This window comes from Heterocephalus glaber, unplaced genomic scaffold (genome assembly GCF_053883595.1).
Source record: "Heterocephalus glaber isolate CG9 unplaced genomic scaffold, H.glaber_assembly_v1.0 deba00001845, whole genome shotgun sequence".
NCBI lineage: Eukaryota > Metazoa > Chordata > Mammalia > Rodentia > Bathyergidae > Heterocephalus > Heterocephalus glaber.
In genome coordinates this window covers 1011442-1033627 of record NW_028258494.1, presented here as the reverse complement: position 1 = coordinate 1033627, position 22186 = coordinate 1011442, and the positions used below count along the sequence as shown (strand labels likewise).

The 22186-nt window shown below is 35.2% G+C and overlaps 1 pseudogene; it reads left to right on the top strand.

Annotated features, from left to right (window-relative positions):
• Positions 1-20586, top strand: LOC101699382 (olfactory receptor 7G2-like; annotated as a pseudogene).
• Positions 20587-22186: the final 1600 nt, after the last annotated feature.

Genomic DNA, 22186 nt, shown 5'->3' with positions numbered 1-22186 from the left:
ATGGTGACAGGTGACCCTGGTCCCCCCTTCAGACCTGCAGCCACCTCTCTGGAAGTGGAAGATGCAGCTGTAGATCCTCAACGGGCTCCTGCCCTAGCCCACGGCTTCCACTTTCCTTCTAACAAGAAGCCAACAGGATGCTGCACAGTTATGGAAGAAGAGCAAAAGGAGATGGAGAATGCTGCTGCTGTCACCTCTCTCACCTTCCTAACCCAAGCCAGGCCTGTTCTCATGGAGATGAACTCACACACTTCTATCATGGCTGCAGTTTCTGCTGGGACAGGTTCTATATTTCTCTTTTTCTGGATATTTCTCTTATTCTTTTCATATATTATGGAGCATTTGCATTTTCCGTTTTGGAACACTATGCTTTTAAAATTTTCTGTTGAACTGTTTGTCACTCCTGTGGTTTGAACCCAGCACCTGTACATGCTAGGCAAGTGTTCTACTAACAAGTTATGAAACCAGACTTGTCTTTTTAAATTAATGTGTACTTGAAAGCATTCTTAAATTGGCATATGGTATCAATGTTTTTGTGAATTATATGAATTGCTGATTTCTTTAGATATGTGGCTCCCTTTCAATCATCTATAAAGTGTTCAGTGTATGCACAAAATCATTCAGTTTCAATATGGTTGAATTTGGCAATATTTTTCCTAATGACTTGTGATCAATTTTTTGAAAAAAAAAAGTTTGTGGTACTGGAAATAATCACAAGGTCTTCATATTGCTTTCTACCTCAACCTATTTGTTAATTTTTTAAAAAAGTTTCTTTCTAAGTCGTTAAATTGTTAAGACTGAGTTCAAACATGAAATCCTCCTGCCTCAGTTTTCCAAAGTCAAACGCCATTATGCTCCAATGTGCTTAATAATTCTTGATAATGAAAGCCATACTTACATCAGTACACTTAGAGCACTGACTTGTAGACTTGTAGTTTAGACATAATACCACCTGGAATTTAGTTTGCCTTTGAATTGAGTCAGAAATCTAGGGTCATTTTTGTGCTCAATTCACACATGAATAAATATCATTTAGATGATATTTTCTTGACATCTTTTCTGAACAATGGGATGATCATATTTATCCTTGCCCTAATCCTAATCACGTCTTAATGATTGTAGTAGCACAGTGCACGTGTTTTACTTTCTGTTTTTGGAGGATGATAACAAACAAATGATAGTTTTGTATTTTTGTATTGGGGATTGAACCCAGGCCTTTATGTATCCCAGGTGAGTGCTCTATCACTGATCTGTATCACTTTCTTCCTTTTATTTTTTTAATTTTAAAATTATTTGTTAATTTCCCCAGACTGGCTTTCAAGATTTGGTTCTCTCACCTCAATTTCCTAAGTGGCTGGGATCACAGGCTTTGTGTCATCACACACAGCTTCATGAGTTACTCTTAATTAAAAAAAAAATACTCTCCAAAACTCTCATTCTGTTCTTGCTACAATCTCATTCTCTCCTCCCTTTGAAACAATACCCCTCAAAGGTGTATTCACTCCTCTTAATTCTTCTATATTTTTCTGAGGTCAACACAATCAGGCTTTAGTGTGATTTTTCATCTTTCATTCTCCACCAGTCAGATTTCTGCTCCTGGTTGCAGCTTCTTGACTTCTGGTGCCTGATGATGTGGAATGTGTCCCCAATCCATCCAGCAAGGCAACAGTGAACTTGCATACATTCTTCTTGGAGACATTTCTGACCATTTCAGGTGTTCTGAATCTATAATCATGGGGTATAAAAGTAATATAAATAGGTCCCTAACACCCAGAAGGAAGCTCCCCCACCACTAACCCATGCTCCTAGGACAGAGAATGTGAGCCAGTCCCAGCACCCAGAAGGACGCTGCCCGGCCACCATCCTATGCTCCTAGGGCAGAGAAGGTGAGCCATGCAAGTGCAAGAAGCACCACCACCCCGGAAATGAAAAGACATGCAACCAAGATTCAAAAACAGACTTCCAGATCACCTACAGCAATCCCAAAGGGAAAGGAGATGGAATAATCTGATACTCAACCACCTGGACTCTCTGAACTGGCAACAAAAGAGGATCTGGAAAAAATGAAATCAGAAATAATTAATCAGATAACAGCAAAGATTATGCTTATAGTGAAGACATGATTAATAAATCTAGAGAAGACAAAGATGAAAAAATAGAGGATCTGAGGAACATGATGGAATCCCAACAAAGGAAACAAATGGAATGCATAAAACAGATACAAACAGATTTCCAGGAGATTAAAAACTCCATCGAAAGTCTGTGCAGCAGAATGAACAAATGTGAGGATAGAATTTCACATATAGAAGATAAGATTTCAATTAGTGAGGAGGAAAAGAAAAATTGTTATAAAATTGTAAGGAACATGAGAAAGCAATCCAGCAGCTGCTAGATGATGCAAAGAAGAATAACATAGGACTGATTGGAGTCAATGAAGAAAGAGGAGAGAGTGCAGATGACATAAAAAACTGTTCACAGAAGTGATGGCAGAAAACTTCCCAAGCAGGGGAAAAGAACTTGACATACAGATAAGTGAGGCATATAGGACTCCAGCTAGCATTGAGCAAAAAAAAAATCTGCACATAGACATATTATAGTTAGGATTCCAGAAGTCCAACAGAAGAACAAAACTCTACAAGCAGTGAGAGAAAAGAAACAAATCACATACAAAGGGAAGTCTATCAGAATCACAGCAGATTTCTCAGTGCAAACCCTCAAGGCAAGAAGAGCTTGGAGTGATATGTTTTAAACCTTAAAGGAAAACAGCCTCCAACCCAGATTGATGTACCCTGCAAAACTATCTTTCAAAATTGATGGAGAAATAAGATACTTTCATGATAAAGAGCACGTTAGGAACTTCATGAATACCAAACCAACACTCAAAAAAAAATTTTAGACAATATCCTAGGAAAAGACAATGAGGATCCCAACCCCAGGACACCCAGCAGAATGAATCCATTGGGCATGACAAATTAAATGCAAAGGAGGAGAATCCAACAAAAAGAAAAAGTCATGACAAGGCTTTTAAAACTTTTAATTTCATCTCCCTAATGAGTGTATAATTCAATCTTGTTATTGTACAGATTGGTATTTTTCTGATTCTAGAGTTGCGCACCTTTCCTTGTGCTATACTGGCTATTTATCATCTTCTTGTGTCTACTTTTTAATTGAGTTGTCTATTACTGAGCTGTAAGAGTTCTTTATATGTTCTGGTCATAATTTATATGCATTGTAAATATCGTCTAAGGACTAGTTTTCATTTTAATGGTGTCATTTAAAGTTCTAAATTTTGATGGAATCTCATTTATCAATTTTTTTTCTTTTATACATCATGGTTTTTTGTATCCTAGGTAGTTCTTACATACCCTAAATTCATAAGCATTTTAACTTACAATTTCTTCTTAAAGTTTCATACATTTAGGCTTTCATATTTAGTTTCATATATTCTTTCAAGTTATTTTTATGTATGGAAATAAAGGATTGAGGTTAATTTTTTACATATGGATACCAGGTGTTCTACTGCCATTTGCTAAAAACATTATCTTTTCCTCAGCTCTTGAATTGAGTTTATATTCTATAAAATGCTAATGTTAAATAATTTTTCAAACTGAGTGGACCATATATGTGTGGTTCTATTTTTAGATTCTCTGTTTTATTCCAATGTTCCATATGTCTTTCCCTACACCAACACTGCCTTGATTACTGTAGCTTTAGAAGAAGTCTTAAAACTAGGTACTAAACATCTTCCAACACTTTTTTTTTAAAATTTTTCTAGGCCCTTTTTACTCCCTACATAACTTTTAAATTTCAACATCCAATTCTTCATTTATAGCAAGTATACACAGACCTGAATTTGTATATATACCTTGTGTTTTTTAATCCTGCTAAATTCAAATACAAGTTCTAGGGGCCCCTAGAGATTTCTTACTATTTTCTCTGCAGCTAATCATTTCATCTACATATAAAGATTTTACTTCAATACCTTGCCAATCCTATCCTAATTGTGTCATTTTATTGCCAGACTATTTTGGTTGAGGCTAGGTTTCAAAGTTTAATGGACAGATAAAGAGTAAGCATATCTGCCCTTGTTTCCCACCTTAAGGAGAAATCATTGTATCTTTTCCATTCATATAAGGTGTTCTCACTGGAAGTATGGAGTATATGTCTTTAATCTGTTGAGAAGGTTCTGTTCTACTTCCAGTCTCCTGATAACTTTTACCATGAACAGCTGTGAAATTTAGTCCAATACTCTTTCTCCAACTAGTGACAGGATCATATGGCTTTTTCCTTTCCTCTGTTAAAATGATGACTTTTTGGGTTGGATATTCCAACGCTGAACCAACACTTCCATCCCTAAAACAAAACCACTTTCCACATACTGCCAGAACTGACTTCTAATAGTTTAATTTGTCAAACAAATTTCTATCTATGTTAATACTTTTTTCTTTTATTATCTTTATCCAGTTTTAGGATTAGCACAATGTTGATTTCCTAAATTGAAGGGAAAAGTGTTCCTTTCTTTTTCTGCCTTAAAATGTTTGATATAATTTGTCAGTTAAAATATATATGAGCCTGTTGTTGTCATATAGGTAGGTTTTCAAGCTAGGAATATACTTTATTTAATAGGTGCTATTCAAATTTTATATTTCCTCCAGAGCTAGTTTCATTAATTTGTCTTCCAAGGTACTTCTTAGAAGTTGTCAAATTTATTTCAAAAAGGATTTTTGTAATATGCTTTCTATATCCTTTTAAATTCTTTAAAATCTGTGGTAATGTCTCCTGGGTCCTGATATTTTAATCTTGAAAATGTATAATTGATATTGTGTAGTAGGATGTAAAGGTCTAAAGGAGCAGGGGAAGTGGGAGATGTAGGAGAAAGGAAATACAGGGGAAAATATGAGAAAAAGAAAAAAATGGAAACAAAATCTTTGAAAATGGGGAAGGGTGGAGGGGGTGAAGGGAGGGCAGAGGAAGGGGAAAAAAATAAGAACCAAGATGCTCATGTAATGGTACAAGATCCCAATGATGTATGTAAATGTATTTTATACCTAAAATGTATCAATAAACTTAATGGGGGAAAAATATTGAAAAGTAATATAAATAGGGAAGAAAGAAGTCAAACTGTCTTCATTTGAAGATGATATCATCCTTTACAAAAATGACCCAAAAATTCCACCAGAAGACCTTTGAGATAATAAACAATTCAGTAAAGTGGCAGGATACAAAATCAATAAAATTCAACAGTATTGCTGTACAATAACAATGAACCTACCTAAAAATTTATGAAGCAAATTCATTCTTAGTAGTTTAAAAAAATTAAATCCCTGAGAATCAACCTGACCAAGGAAGTAAAGATCTGTATAATGAAAAACAAAATCTTTGAAAAAAGAGATTGAAGAAGATGTTACAAAATGGAAAGACATCCACTTTTCCTGGATGGGCAGAATCTATATTATCAAAATGGCTATATCACCACCACTGTTATATCAATTCAATGCAACTCCAATCAAAATGCAAGTAGTATTTCTTTTTTTTTTTTTTTTTTTAGTACCAGGGATTGAACTCAGGTCCTTGTGTTTGTGTAGCAGGCAGTGAAACCACTGAGCTAAATCCCCGGCACAAGCAGTATTTCTTACTGAACTAGAAAAACCAATCCTAAAATTGATAAAATGTATAGGAAACCAGAAGAGACCTAGAATATCCAAAATAGTCTTGGGCATAAACTCCAAAGTGAGATATTTTATAATCCCAGATTTCAACTTACACTACAAATCAACAGTACTTAGAACATCATGGTACCAGCACAAAAATAGACATATAGACCAATGGACTATAATAAAAGACACTGAAATAGACCTACATATTGACAACGTTGTTGAAGACCCCTGTAGTGGGACAAAAATTTGAGTCGTTTGTAAGAAAATGGATGAATCTTGAGACTATAATGCTAAGTAAAGTAAATCAGACTAAGAAGGTTGAATATCACATGATTTCTCATAAATAGGAAGCCAAAATATAAATAATTTAAAGAGAAAAAGAAATGAAAGATGATAGGAAACAGGAGTTAAATATTTTAGAGATGGTGAAAGGGATAGGGGAAGGAGGGAGATGGTAGGGTGGTGGGGAAAGGTGATTAAAAGTGAACGAGATGTGATATGTATATGTATTGATTCTCCAAAATGAATGTAATTATTATTGCAAACATACTAAGAAGATAAAATATTATATCATCATAAAAACAAAAGACAAACATGGGTGATATCTCTCATAAGAGGAATGTAACTGATTTGGTCTGATGGAAGTGGGGAGCAAAATAATTATTACTGGAGTAGGGGAGAGTAAGAGGGAGGGGTGAGAAGGTGCTGTCAATCAATAGGTACCATATTATTGACTGAGAATCGTAATGGGTTCCAGTGTTCCAGGGCACAGCAGGGAGACCATACTTAGCAAAAATGCTTTGTATATCTCAATCTAGGTAGAAGAGGAAAATTTGAATGTACTCACCAGAAAGAAAAGAAACTGTTTAAGGAAATGGATAGGGTAATACTCTCAGTTGCTTATTACCTAATGAATACAAGAATCAAAACATCTCACTGTACATCAGAAGTATGTGAAAATATTAAGTCAATCAAAAAGGAGAAACATTACATGCCCATCTATATATTCCTGCCTGCCACACCATATGTATATATGCTTATATCTATCGATACCTATATTTCTGTCTGTATGTCCATTTACCATCTATCTATTATCTATCTATCTATCTATTATCTATTATCTAAAGAAGCTGGTTATCTTTTCTTGGAGACTCATCTATTTCCTGGACCTTTGGTTGTCATTACCTAAAAAGAACTACTTTCTTGCTCATGGAGATGAATCCATAGAGCCTTTGACTTCAGCCTGCTCAATGGGTCTTGTTTCCATTTAAAAAATTTTAATTTTCATCAAAGGAACAATTTTATCTACTTTTTAATGTAACTGTCCTCTCTGTGTTTCCTGGAAAATTTGAAATTATTTTTAATCCTGTTAATGATTTTCTATTTTTATTTGCTATTCTTTTTAAAAAAATGAATTGAGTTAAGATGGTGAATAAAGATACCACAAGCCCATCTTGCCATGAACTTCAAATAATTTTCCTGAAAATTATAAATTCATATAAAATCATTAAATGTGCTATAAACTCTGTTGATAGACACATGAAAATATTGACGTACTTTTCATGGAGCACCACCTATAATTATGAAATGATGGTTGAAATCTGAAATTATGTGCTGAGAATATAGACACATTTGCATAGTACTGCCATTTAGGGATTTTTTAATTGAGTTAACACCTTTCTTTATTAAAAATGAAGTACTGAGTTAGGAACGGTGATGCATGCATCCCAGAGTCCCAGCGCTGGGGGAGGTTCAGGCAGAAGAACCTCAAGTATGATCTCTGCCTGGGAAATTTAGCAGTCTAGTGAGAACCTGTATAAAAATACAAATTAAATGGCTGGATGTAACTCTGTGTGCAATCACACCAGCCCCAAATAAAACACAAACCATAACTTCCACTAACGTTCTCTTTTTGTGAAAAAAATTATTGAAACTATGGTGACAATATTGAAAAACCTGGTGAAATCAGGGCTTCTAATTCTAATTCTAATCAGGGATTGGGCGTCCTGTGTGTATTTCTAGCAATCTGTGTTGACCAAACAAATGAATTAAATCTTCCTTGTGAAATATAAAAAATAATCCGGTTGGGACATCAGTCTTATATAAAAAGACACTCCAGAGAGCATACATTTTATAATAATTGAAATAGGGCCAGGGATTTAGCTCAGTGGTGGCACTGCCTGCCTCACAATCACAAGGTTCTGAGTTCAATCCCTAGTACCAAAAAAAAATGAGATAATATTAATAACTATGTTGTTTGTACTGACATATATATGACATAGATTCATACCTAAATTGGGAATCGAGCTGCCTGATTTGAGTACAGTAATTACATACAGATACCTTCACTTGTAACTTTAAAGGAACATGGGAATATGTTAGAGAAGTGCTCTGTATTTTGTATTCAAGATCCACTAAATGGAAAGGAACACAGCAAACAACCTCAAGGAATCAAATTATTATAGAATTCTCACTTCAACAGATTTGGCCTATGAGAATATGCATCGTTGAGATCAGAGTGATTGTAAAGTAGCTGATCTAATGATGAGCTTTGGATATAGACACCCCCACCAGGATTGCAGAGACTTTGGGAGTCGACATGTGACCACCTTTTTCAGCAGCCTGTCATAAGGCAACACCTGGACATTTTCCAAGAGGTGATGCTTCCTGACTTAGAGGCTGGTGACTGTTTTATTCTATTTTCACTTCATGATGACACGGTTTCCATCTTACATATGCATGTCAGATACTACTGATCATTGTTCTTCTTGAAACCAACCGGGTAACAGAGTGTCCCTTACCAAACGCTTTGGAAGTGAGGACAGATATTCTACTAAAATTTCATTTTGTGAAGAAAGAAGGCATGCATAAAATGATGAAAAATAAAGCCTATGTGCCTCTCCCATCAAATATCGCCCATCCTCTTGGCAGTTCTCCTAAATATTTGCATCTACACTCATTACTCAATCCACAAGGACTACTTCTCATGAGAAATCAGCCCTTTCTAAAGTGTGATGAGCATTACAAAACATTTTCACATTCACTTTTATTCTCATGGTAATGTTGGGCAGTGGGGATTTGATGAGTGTACTTATGGGTAGGGCTCTCAGAAAGAATTACCAGAGATTACAAGAATTAGCAATAGAATTTATTTTCATAGTTTCAGAAGCTAAAGTCCAAAGATCAAGGTGCCTACAGAGGTGGGTATCTAATATATTTCCATCTATGCTGTACATATATTTTAATATTTACCCCATTTATATCAGATTCTTCAATAGCATAAAATGTATAAACTAAACAACCCTTCAGAATTCCTTCCCCTAGGACTATCAGATGACCCAGGGCAGCAACCTGTCATCTTCACCCTCTTCCCGGAGATGTACCTGGTCACCATCCTGGGAAACCTGACTCCCACCTCCATACTCCCATGTACTTCTTCCTCTCCAACCTGTCCATGGCTGACATCTTTTTAAGTACCACCATAATCCTAACGATGCTGGTGAACATTCAAGCACAGGATCAGAGCATTACCTAGAGGAAAATCCTCTCCCAGGTTGGCTTTATCATCACTTTTACATTCTTTGAAAACTCCCTCCTTGCTGTCCTAGCCTACGATTGCTATTTGGCCATCTGTCACCCCTTCAGGTACACAATCTTCATGAGCCTTTGCCTCTGTTGTCTGGTGGCTCTTTTGTCTCTGTTATTAGCATTGTGCATGCCCTGCTCCATAGCCTGATGCTGCTGCAGCTGTCCTTCTGCAGAGACCTGAGAATCCCCCACTTCTTCTGTGAACTTAGCCAGATTATCAAACTTGCCTGTTCTGATATTCCAATTCATAAGATCCTTATGAATGTTGTATCTGACATATTTGATAGTGTTCCTCTCTCTGGGATCATTTTCTCTTAATCTGCACTGAACTCTCTATTTTGAGAATGAAGTTCTCAGGAATATAGCATAAAGGCTTTTCTACTTGTGGATCTCACTTGTCTTTTGTTTTCCTGTTCTATGGGACAGATTTTGAGTGTGTACATTGGGTCCACAATTACTGATTCACCCAGGAAGGCTGCAATGGCTCCAGTGATGTATACCATTTTCCATCAAATGCTAAATCAATTTACCTACAGTTTGAGGAACAGGGACATGAAAAGAGCCTTGAAAATACTCAGTGGTAGGTTAGTTTCTTATTCATGATGATGTGTAATTTGCTTTGGACTTACGTTTCTAGAATGAGTCAAAGAAACAGCACCCCTAGTGATCTCGAATGTAAGAAACTTCTGTCACTATTACCTGTTAAATGACTAAGCAATTGACTGACCAGGTGCATTTCATGTTGCTTAGATATGGGCTACTGCCTGGACACATGTCCACCTCTGTAATGTGTAATACTTGATTTATATTTTCCAAACAGAGTCAATTTGTCCAAGTTCTACAGAAGCAAAATGGGAAGCAAATGTTCCAATTCTGTGAAATATTTTTGGTACACACTTTAGACATGGCAAGTTGGAGAAGATGTACAGGCTAGGATATTATTTAGCAAAGCCTTTGGCCATATCAAAAGAATAGCTTCTACCTGATAGTGTAGTTAAAGTCATGTGAATTGCATCCTACAGTGGGGCTAAGCAGTGGAAGCTCTCTGTATGTGAAAGAATTACTAGGACCAGCTCTTGATACATTATCTCTTTCTTATGCAAAAACAGAATCCACCATATTCAGGGTCATTGTTTATCAAACTGTCATTATTTGATGATAATGTTAATTTGGACAGATCATGTGATATTTGGAACTGATCAATAAACATTTTTAATTGTAATAAGAAAAAAAACCAAAACCTTAATTTCAAAGCACTAATATCTTTAAACAATAGAGTTGCCTTTTGTTAACAAGGACTCCAGGGGTCAGGTATATATCAGATCAGTGCTTAGAGCCTCATTGTAATCTCCATGAACTATTCTCATTGTAGAATTAGTTCTCCTTCATGTTAACAGGTAGTTGTGGTAAATGCAGATGTCATACCTGGTCATGATGCCAGAGACAGGAAACTGGTTTTCTTGGTCCATTGGTGGTTAAGTTTCTCACAGATCATTTGTACTATCTCTGTAATGGACAGAATTTAGGCTTGAAAATATGTCCAGATCCTGTCCCACTAGTATCATATTTTCTCATATGTCATACGGGTGCATGTTGCTTGTTGGCAGAAAGGACTAATTTCTTGATTGTATGTTTGACTCCTAAAACGTGATTATATATTTCCTTATTAGAGAAAGAGAGAGAGAAAGATAGTTCACTGGTAAAGTATGAGTTAACTATGGGGGCAGTAATTGGATTGATCAGCCCATACGTAATTGCTCCTATCTACTCACTTTTGCCCACCAAAGCCATTATTTCTCAGATCAGTTCCACAGACATCCCCAATTTCTTTAACTAGTCTTCTTTTTGAGCCCATGGAGGTTCAAACTGCTAGAAGGATCCTCTATCTTGTTATGTTCCCCGACATTGTGTTTCAGAATCAATTGGCTGGATTTAGATGTCATTTACCTGTTTTCAATGTTTTTTTTACATTGGGTTTGATGGCATTAAAAATAAGAAGCTTTATTAAAGTGTGTGTTAGTAATACAGAATGGTGTGCTTTGTTTTAGGAAGTTCATACACATATTTGATGTATTTTGACCATTTTTAATCTCATTACTCCACTATCTGTCTTCACCCTCTCACCTTCCCCATCTCTAAATATCTACATCCTATTTTCCTGCCAAATCAAGTAAGGATAATTTCTGATGTAGCCTAAGTGCTGAGGATTTTACCTACTCTTTGGATTGAAGTAAGGACCTCTGCACTGAGCTATAGACCCAACCTTCTTGTGTTATGTATGTATGCTTGTATGTATATATTTAGAGATTTGGTTTCACTAAGGTGTTAAGTTACCCAGATCAGGCTCTGATTCTCTTCCTATATGCTATGTACACATATCATCATCTTCTTACTCTTCCCTTACCATTCTAGTCCTTCCCTCTCCCTCCTTACACAGATCCCCTTCAAATCTCTACAGACTATCTCCTTATTCCTTCATGTGCTTCTTTATTTTCCTCTTTAAATTGTTTATATTTTGGGTCATTTATATTAAAGAGAACATGCAATATTTAATGTTTCATGACTGACTTATTATCCTTAGTATCACTGTGTCAAGATCCATCCATTTTCCTTGAAAAATTTCAGATTTATCCATTATGGGTCCAGAAATTTAGCTCAGTGTTACTGCACCTGCTTCATAAGCACAAGGTCCTGAGTTTGATCCCTGGTACCAAAACAAAAAAAAAATTATCCTTTATGTTTGGCTAGTGTTTCATTGTGTATACAAATCACACTTTCTTCATTCATTCATCTATTGATGGCTTTTTCCATGATTTACACATTGTGAGTTGTTTTTCTGTAAACATGGATGTGCATATATCAATGCAGTAGAATAACTTTAGCTCTTCTGGGAACATAACCAGGAGAGAGAGGTATAGCTGGGTCAAATGGAGTTTCTATTTTCAGTTTCAGGAGAAATTGCTGTGGCTATTTTCAAAGTGGTTACAATTGTCTACTTTCCCCTCAACAATGTAGAAGGGTTGTTTTTCACTCAACTTCTCTGGCTTTTGCTGTTTTTTGAATCCTTGATAGTGGTTATTCTTACTGAGGTGAGAGAGAATCTCAGTATTGTTTTATGCATTTACTAATAGCGAAAGATGGTGAACATTTTTTCATGTATTCATTGACATTTTGTATTTATTCTATATTTCATTAATATTTTGCAAAGTGTATATTTCAATTGCCCATTTTTTTGATTGGGTCTTTTTATTTTGGTGGTCTTTTCTTTTTAGTTCTTTATTCTAAATTAAACCTCTGGCCATAGAATAGCTGATCAAATTTTATTTTGTATTCTGTAGGTTGTCTTCACTCTGGTGGTTGTTTCCTTTGCTGGAGAGAAGCTTTTTAATTTGATATAATCCAAGTATTTGATTCTTGGTATTATGTCTTATGATTTTTTTTTCCAGTAGGTCTTTGCCTATGTCAATGTCTCCAGCAGTTTTATAAATTTTTCTTCCAGCAGATTCAGTGTTTCTATTTTTATATATAGGTCTTTAATCTGTTTTGATTAGATTTGATTGGATTATGGGATGGGAGATATAGATCAAGATTCATTCTTCAGCATGTGGATGACTAGTTTCCCAACACCAGTTGTTGAAGAGGGTAGCTTTTCTCCCATGTTTATGAGTAACATCTTTGTCAAAGATCAACTGGCTAAAGATGCTCTGTGTTATTTATCCACTGTGAATTCTATTTCATTTATCAATATGATGATGCCAGTACCATGTTGTCTTTACTGCCATGGCTTTGTAGTATATCTTGGAGTCTGGGATTGTAATGATTCCTGCCTTGCTCTTGATGTTCAAGATTGCTTTGGCTATTGTGTGTTTCTTCTGTTTACATATAAACCCTAGTTTTATTTTTTTCTAGTTCTGTATAAATAGCTGCTGTATTTTGATGAGGATTGCTTTGAATCCATATCTAATTTTTAGTAATAGGGCCATTTTGATGACATCTGCTTATTCAAGAACAGGAGATGTCTTTCCATTTTCTAATGCCCTCCTCAGTGTATTTTTTCAGAGCAATTTAATTTTTGTAGAGCCTTTTCAGTTGGTTAAGTTATTTACAAATATTTACAAAGTTTTTAATTTTTTGAGGCTTTTGTGAATGTGATTTTTTTTTTTTTTTTTTGTACTGGGGATCGAACTCTGGTCTTTGCACTTGTGAGGCAGGGGACAGAAACACTGAGCTAAATTCCAGGCACTGAATGGGATATTTTTGCTGATTTCTTTCAGTAGGCTCATTCTTAGTGCATAGAAGTGCTACTGTTTTTTATGTATTTGTTTTGTATCATGCCACTTTGCTTAAATTTCTTTTTGAATTTTAAGAGTCTTCTCATGTTGTTTTGAGAACCTTTATGTAAAGGATTCTATCATTTGCAAATAAGGATATTTTAACTTCTTTCTTTCCTATTCAAATTCCTTTTATTTATTATTCTCACTTAATTGCATTAATTGCTAAAATATTGAGTTCTGTATTGAACAGAATAATGTTAGTGGGCACCCTTGTATTTTTCTGTTTGTTTTTTTTTTTTGTACCAGGGATTGAACTCAGGACTTTGTGCTTGCCAGGCAGGCACTGGACCACTGAGCTAAGCCCATGGCCCCTTTTTCTGGTTTTAATGTGATGGCTTTCAGTTTTTTTGCCCAATTAATATGTTGTTGGTAGTGTGTCTTAAATGTTATTTATCATTTGAAGGTAAGATCCTTATAAACAAATTTTGTCAAGGTTTTTCTCATGAATAAATATTGGATTTTGTCAAAGTAATTTTTCTGTATCTATTGAGAAAATCATGTGAATTTTATCCTTACTTCTGTTTATGTGATGTATTATATTTATTGTTTTATCAGTGTTGATCCATCCTTTCATTGGTAGCAACTGGTTATGGTGTTTGATCTTTAAAGATCTTATTCTCTGGGACAGACTTGGGGGAGTAAATTTGAAACACAGTTACTGATCACCCAGGAAGATTTCTGTGGCTTCAATGATGTATAGTGTGGTACATCCACTGCTGAATCTCTTTATCTATAGTTTGAGGAACTTGAAAACAAAAGAATCCTTGAGTAAATTTATTGGAGGGACAGCTTTTTCTAATATGTCATTTAATTTGGATTTGTGTTTCTTGAGTAAGTGGAATACACAGCATCCCTAGTGATCAAGAGTATCTGAAACTTCTACCATGACAGTCTGCTATATGAATAATTTAATAACCAGGCTCATTTTCACTTGACTTTAACTAGGATATTGATTTTTGTCTAGCTCACTAATTTTTGACACCTGCTTTATATTTTTCCAAACATAATCCATGCACAATTACGTTGTTCAGGTTTCATAAAAGTACAATTTGAAGTAAATGTCCTAGTTTTGGTGAATTGGGGGGGCCCTTTAAATGTGATGTTGAAAAAGGTGTACAGAGCTGGAAGTGTTTTAAACAAAGCTTTGGTCCTATATAGAAAATATGCAGAGAATGGGTTCCACCGTGTGCATTGATTACTAACGTTAATCCTACTGCAGGAAAAGTAGCAGACATTCATTGTTTGTGAAGCAATTAGTAGGATCATTTGCTGGCAAAACACTCTTCTTTTAAGGTAATAATAATATGCACCATATTCTGGGAAATCATCCAAAAATTGGCTTAATTATATGTTCTTTCAGTATTGTGAATTATGTCACATGAATTGTCTATTCCCCTTGTTATGAAGGAAATAAAAGATACTTTTTTATTCAAAGGGGAACTATTGGCTGTAATAGAGTGGTTTTTCATGTTTTGATATTTCCAATGAATTTTCCTAAGTGATTTCAGTCACAATCTGTGCATATTTAATATTTCCATTAAGCTGAATGTCTGATTTAAAAGCTTATAATATTTCTATATAGTTGAAGTAGATCTTTGGGGCTTATGTGTGTGTGTGTGTGTGTGTGTGTGTGTATAATTCATTTTTAAGAGGGTATGTCTTTGTGGATACTTCTAGTGTTTAGTTCATGACCACAAATACTTAGTTTTAACATTGTTTAGGATTTTCCCTCATAGTCTGTGCTAAATAGGTCTTAATATCAAAATCTGTAGTTTTCTCAATATAAGATTTGTCATCTTGTGTTTAGTAAATGAGACTAAAAGCACCTGAAATGAAGGAAAACTCAAATCAAGAACAAGATAAGGGCATCCACTCTTACCACTCTTGTTCAAAATACTACTTGAAACACAAGAATCAGGCATGAGCAAGCAATAAAAGGGATCTGGATAAAAATGAAGTCATATCTTTATTTGCAGACGACATGATCTTTTACATAGAAAATTAAATATACTCCACCAAAATAATCTTAGAAACATGAAAAACTAGAAAATCACAGGTTACAAAACCAATACACAAAACCAACCACTTTTTGTATAGCAGCAATGAATGCACTGACAAATAAATCAGGAAGATAATCCCATTTGTAGCACTTTAAAAGTGTTTAATAAAAAGGAATTAAACAATCAAGAAAGGAAAGGCATCTGTAATGAAAAGTATAATAATTTGAAAAAATAAAATATTAGAAAATAGAAAGACAGTTTTACTTGATAAGTAGGAACAATATTCTCAAAATTAATGTATTATCAATGATACATAAATTTAATGCAATTCCAATAAATAAACCAACAACACTCTTTAATGAATACAAAAATCCTACAATTTATATGAAACCCAAAGGAGCCCCAGTATACACAAATCAAACCTGGGTAACAATAGCAAAGCAGGAGGTATCACAATCCCACACTTCAGATAATATAACAAATCTGTAGTGATAAAAAACCCTGATACTGACACTGAAACAGAAAAACTGATTAACTAAACAGCATTGATCATGAAGAAAAAACTCCATGCACTTCCAGCAATCTTATTTTTGATATAGGGCCAAAGACATACATTGTAGAAAAGATAGCCTCTTTTACACATAGTGTTGGGAAAACTGATTAATCTATATGCAGAAGAATAAAATTACACTCATTTACCTCACCCTGTAGGAAAATGAAATAAAAATGTATGCGAGACCTACATAGAAAAGCAGAAACACTGAATATACTGGAATATAAAATAGGTAAAACTCTTGAGATTATTGGTGTAGGCAAGGACTTTCTGAGCAGAAGCCTAATTGCAGGAGAAATAATACTAAGTAGCATGAAATGGAATTATATCAACTATAAATATGCACAGTGAAGGAAATAACCACAAGAGTAAAGAGACAACTTTTGGAAGGGGAAAAATTTGTTCAGTTATTTCTTGGATAGAGGAGTAACACCTAGATTATATAAAGACATCTAAAAACCAGATATAAAAAAAAACTACCTTAAAATTGGGTGATTGAAATGTATAGGCACTTGTCAAATGAAGAAATACAAATGGTTGATAAGTTAAAATCAGAATTAGACTATTATATTATTCACTACATAAGGATTCATCTGAAACTAAAGGGTAACACTGGATGTAATATATGTAATGAGAAGTATGTAATATATGTAATGTTTTCAGGCCCCATGAAATGGAGATGAACAGACAAAATGCTGAGAAATAAGTGATGGAAACATGTTCCCATGGGCCAGAAAATTCCTCACTTCTATAGAGTTGATCTTTAAGGATATGTACTTCTGGGAGCAGATTTATAGTAAAATAGCTGGCTTAATGAGGAGCTTTGGATATTGATCCCCTGGGGATCCAGATATTGTAGAAGTCAGCCTGTGACCACTTCCCCCACTGCCCTGACCAGTTAAGAAGAAACACCTGAGCTTCCTGCCAAAGATGGTCTTTGTTGACCAGAAGCGTGTTGATTCATTCAATCCACCAGTCCTTCTGGAGGACACATCTCCATTTGCAATACTCAGGTGAGATGCTGAGGATCATTTTTTAAAGACAACCAGGTAATAAAGTCTCATATTTAATGCTTTGGAAGTGAGGTCAGACATGACTCATATATCTAATTCATTTATTATTTATTTCACTTTAGTTGCTACATATTTTATAATATATCTATGCCAAAGGAATATTGGTATTATTGATGTTTCTTTTCTCATTTTTTCACCATGACCATCATAACCAAAGGTGGCTGCAACACATAAACACTTTCCTAGGATTTTCATTTGTTATGCTAGCAATGCCCTCTTTCTTTTTTCTTTCCTCAGTTGCCTTGGTACACTGCTTATTTATGAAGAAAGAATAGTTCCATGTATAATAGTACAAGACAACACAAAAATAAACCAATATGAAATGTGAATACAAACATTCCATGTGCTGATCTCTGTGTTGGGTGTTTGAATCTATTTGTTTCTCACCATATAACACCCCCATAGTTTTTTCCTGGTCTGTATAAAATCATTGAATAAAATGTATCCTTGGAAGGGATACAAAGTGGTGGTTGATACATATATAAAATGAAAAATGATCATTGCAATCAAACAGCAATCATATTTCTCCTGCTGTACAAATATGGGGTCTGGATTCTCATATCCTTGAAGATTTTCCCCTTTTAGAAAGCACGTAATAAGGCCTGGGTCGCATTCAACATGTATGACTCCAGTATTGCACCGAATGATAAATGATGTTGGAGCCTCTTTTTTATCTCTTTGAAAAAAGAGACCATTGCTCTACCATGACACTCCTGGGAGGATCCTGATTATCTTCTAGGTATCTTACAAATCTGTGTTTTCTTGTAAGTTTCTGTTTTCTGAATATGACCAAATAATTTTTGTTTTCATGTTCTAGAAGTCTATGTATGTCACTATTTCTCTCATTTAGCTGCTTTAGTAATGATATGTTACTTCTGAAATTAAGAGAAGAAATAGCCAAGAGACAGAGAATGATATATACAGAGGTGTCCAGTTTGTTCTAAAATTAATTGCTAAAGAACATGGCACACAGTTTGTAGAAGAGTCTTATGAACTTGAAGTTTAGAGGTAACCTTCTGTAGTCTTTGCTCAGGTCCACTGAATAGATGTCAAAAACCTGCTGCAACTAATTTCATAGGTAGAGATGGACAGATCTTGAAAGAAAAAGACTAGAGGAAAATATTAAAATAATGAGAATAAATGGTGAGATCGCAGTTATCAGTGTGCAATGACAATTCTGTCATAATTGTCATATGCTAGTGTAGATAATCATTTTGTGTAAGATGGAAATCATATAACTCTAGGCCTGAAGAGAAAATGAAGTGAAAATTTATTGTGAGAAAGAAACACAGCTGGGTGCTCCATTGATGGAGTCCAGAACAAAGGAGACATTTGACTCTTATGAAGTCTTCAAAGAATATCATTAGTCATTAAAGTTTTCAAAGGTTCAAGGGTCTACAGTTGGAGTGGAGTTTGGTTTCTTGTATGAGCTTCTCCAGTTTGCCCAGGAAGTCTGCTATCTTATCTCAAGGAGTGTAGCCAGCTGCCCCTTTGATGAAACATCCACTTTCTTTCTCTCATTATTGCACGGAAGTGTAACTGCCCTCTTGTTTCTTTCTCTCTCCCTCTCTTTTTTTTTTACCTCTTCTGTTCTGCATTTTTTTATTATATATTTATTTATTTATTTATTTTTGCTTAAATTCTTTTATTGGTACATTTTAGGTATACAATACATTTACATTTATCATTGGGTACCTGTACCTGTACATGATGTATCTTGGTTCTTATTTTTTTCTCCATTACCTGTCATCCCTTCACCCCCTCCACCATTCCCTATTTACATAGACTTTGTTTTCATTTTTTCTTTTCTCATAATTTTTCCTTTCCCTTCTTTCCTTTCCCCTTCCCCTCCCACTTCCCTTACACCTTTGGACCTTTTCTTACTATTTCAAATTATCAATTATTTGTTTTAATCCTTATGACCACTTGTTTCTTGCCAAGTTGTTACTTCAAAGTCTTTCCAGCTCCCTGCCTCAGTATCCAGAAGCATTAACAGTGCAAGCTCTAGAGAATTAACTCAGCAGTTAGTGTAGCTGAGGTCAAACATAGGTTTTTCCAAGTACTGTTTATTTCATATGCACAATGTAGCATCGCTCTACCTAAGGATTCTCTTACATAAATGGGGATGGTAGCAGGAAATCACATGTGCAATTTGACACAATCTGCTGGTTTTCTAAGGCAAGTTAGATTTAGGGAACCATTGCATTGGAAGACAGATTTCATAACTGCATTCTCATCTTTGGTTTGCCTGAGCCATGGAACATTTCTAATTGTCAGCTCATCCAGAAGGTTTATTGACACATACACTGCTGGCCCCATCAGCAGAGTTTATGATGAAAAAGTTTGGAGATGGGACAATGAACTTTCATTTTTACATGCTTCCAAGTGATACTGCTGATGGTGCTAACACATTATTTCATGCCATATTTCCATCAGATGCAATGTGGAAGCTAGAAACCAAACAGATGTTGCAATTTTTTTCTTCTTGCAATAACAGATGATCCAGCTCTGCACCTGCACATCTTCAGCCTGTTTCTGTCCATGTACCTGGTCACCATCGTGGGGAACCTGCTCATCATTCTGGCCATCAGATCTTACTCCCACCTCCACACCCCCATGTACTTCTTCCTCTCCAATCTGTCCTTCACTGACATCTGTATGAGCACCACCACAATTCCAAAGATGCTGGTGAACATCCAAGCACAGGATCAGAGCATCACCTACATAGGCTGCCTTACTCAGGCTTGCTTTGTTTTGTTTTTTGCTGGTTTGGAGAATTGTCTCCTGGCAGCAATGGCCTATGATCGCTATATGGCCATTTGTCACCCCCTGAAACACACAATTATCATGAACCCCTGCCTCTGTGGTCTCCTGGTTCTACTTTCCTTGCTCATCAGTACTCTGAATGCCCTCCTCCTTACTCTGTCAGTTCTGCGGCTGTCTTTCTGCACAGATCTGGAAATATCCCTCTTCTTCTGTGAACTTGCTCAAATCATCAAACTTGCCTGTTCTGCCACCATCATCAATAACATCCTCATATATGTTGCAGCTTTCATATTTGGTGGTGTTCCTTGCTCTGGAATTGTTTTCTCATATGCTCAAATTGTCTCCTCTGTTTTTAGGATTCCATCAGTTAGAGGAAGGTCTAAAGCCTTTTCAACGTGTGGGTCTCACCTGACAGTTGTCTCCCTGTTCTATGGGACAGGATTGGGTGTCTACATTAGTTCTTCAGTTATGGACTCCTCCAGAAAAACTGGTATGGCTTCAGTGATGTATTCTGTGGTCCTTCAAATACCAAAGCCCTTTATTTACAGTCTCAGGATCAGAGATATGAAAGAAGCATTAAGGAAGTTCTTCAGTAGAGTATCTTCTGTTCTGTGATATATCTTTTTCTTTGAACTGGGATTTACACAGTAAGCCACAGTGACACAAATACTGGTGTGTTAGAATGCTTGATTCTTCCATCACCAAGTTCATCAAAATGACCAGATCATGATATAAAGGCTAAATATATTTCAACTTTGTATTTCATTCAACTTTGTATTTCATGTATTGGTTCTGCCTATCCAGGGACAAGGTTATCTTTCCATTTATGTGTGTCCCCTTAGATCACAGTTCTCATTGTAGAGGGCTTTCACTTCCTTGCTTAAATTAATACTTAGGTATTTAATTGTTTTTCAAACTATTGTAAATGCTATTGTCACCTTGATTTCCTTCTCAGTGTGCTCACTGGCGATATACAGGAATGGTATTCATGTTTGTGTATTGATTTTCGTGTCCTGGAACTTTGCAGAAATTATTAGTTTTGGTAATCTTTTGGTGGAATTTTTGGGTCTTCTATGTATTAGGTTATGTCATCTGCAAATATGAATATCTTGACTTTTTCCTTTTCTATGTGTGCCTTTTTTATTTTTCTCTTCACAGAGAGCTCTGGCTAAAGTTTTTATTTCTTGAATACAGTTTTATTAATTCCATCCAGCAATGAAAAATTATGGTGAATGGCTAGTTCAGGCCCACTAAGGAAAAACACGTGACATTAGAAGTTTTATTCTTTGAACGTAGCAATAAACTCAATAAATAAAGTTTTGAATTATATTGAACAGAAGTGACAAGAGTGGAAATCTTTTCTTGTACCTGACTTTAGGGGAAATATTTCAGATTTTCCCCATTTAATATGATGATGGCATAGGTTTGCCATTAATGACTTTGATCAGACTGAGATATGGTCATTCTATGTGTATTTTTTTCTTCAGGTGTTTTTATTATAAGTGGATGTTGGGTTTTTTCACAGCCTTTGTATGAATCTAATCAGATGATCATGTGGCTATTTCCCTTGCTTCTGTTTACATGATGTATTACATTTAGTAATTTATACATGTGGAACCATTCTTGTATCATGAGGATGAATTCAACTTGATCATGATGTATGATATTCTTGATGGTGTGCTACATTCTATTCACTAATATCTTGTTGAGGATTTTACATAGCTGTTTTGTAGAAAAATTGGCCTGTAGTTTCTTTTTTACATAATTTTTTTCTGTTTTTGATATCAGGATAATGTTATCTTTCAGGAATGGGTTTGACAATACTCCTTCCGTTTCAATTTCAGTAAAATTTCTGAGGTGTATTGACATTAGATCTTTTCTAAAGTTCTTGGGATTTCAGTGGTGAATCTTTTCAGGCCTTCATCTTTTCTTTTTCAGTAGATATTTTATTACTGCCTCATTGTCTGTTATTGGACTATTCAGTTTTTTATCATCTTGATTACATTTTTGGAACTCATATGCATTTAGAAATCTACCCATTTCTTTTAGATTCTCCAGTTTAGTGGAGTACAAGTTTTCAAAGTAGATACTTATAAAACTCTGGATGTTAGAGTGTTCATAGTGATTTTGACTTTTTCATTTCTAAATGTATTGATACAGTTTTGACTTTCCTTCTCTTGGAAAGTTTGGGTTGGGATTGTCTAGTTTGTGTATT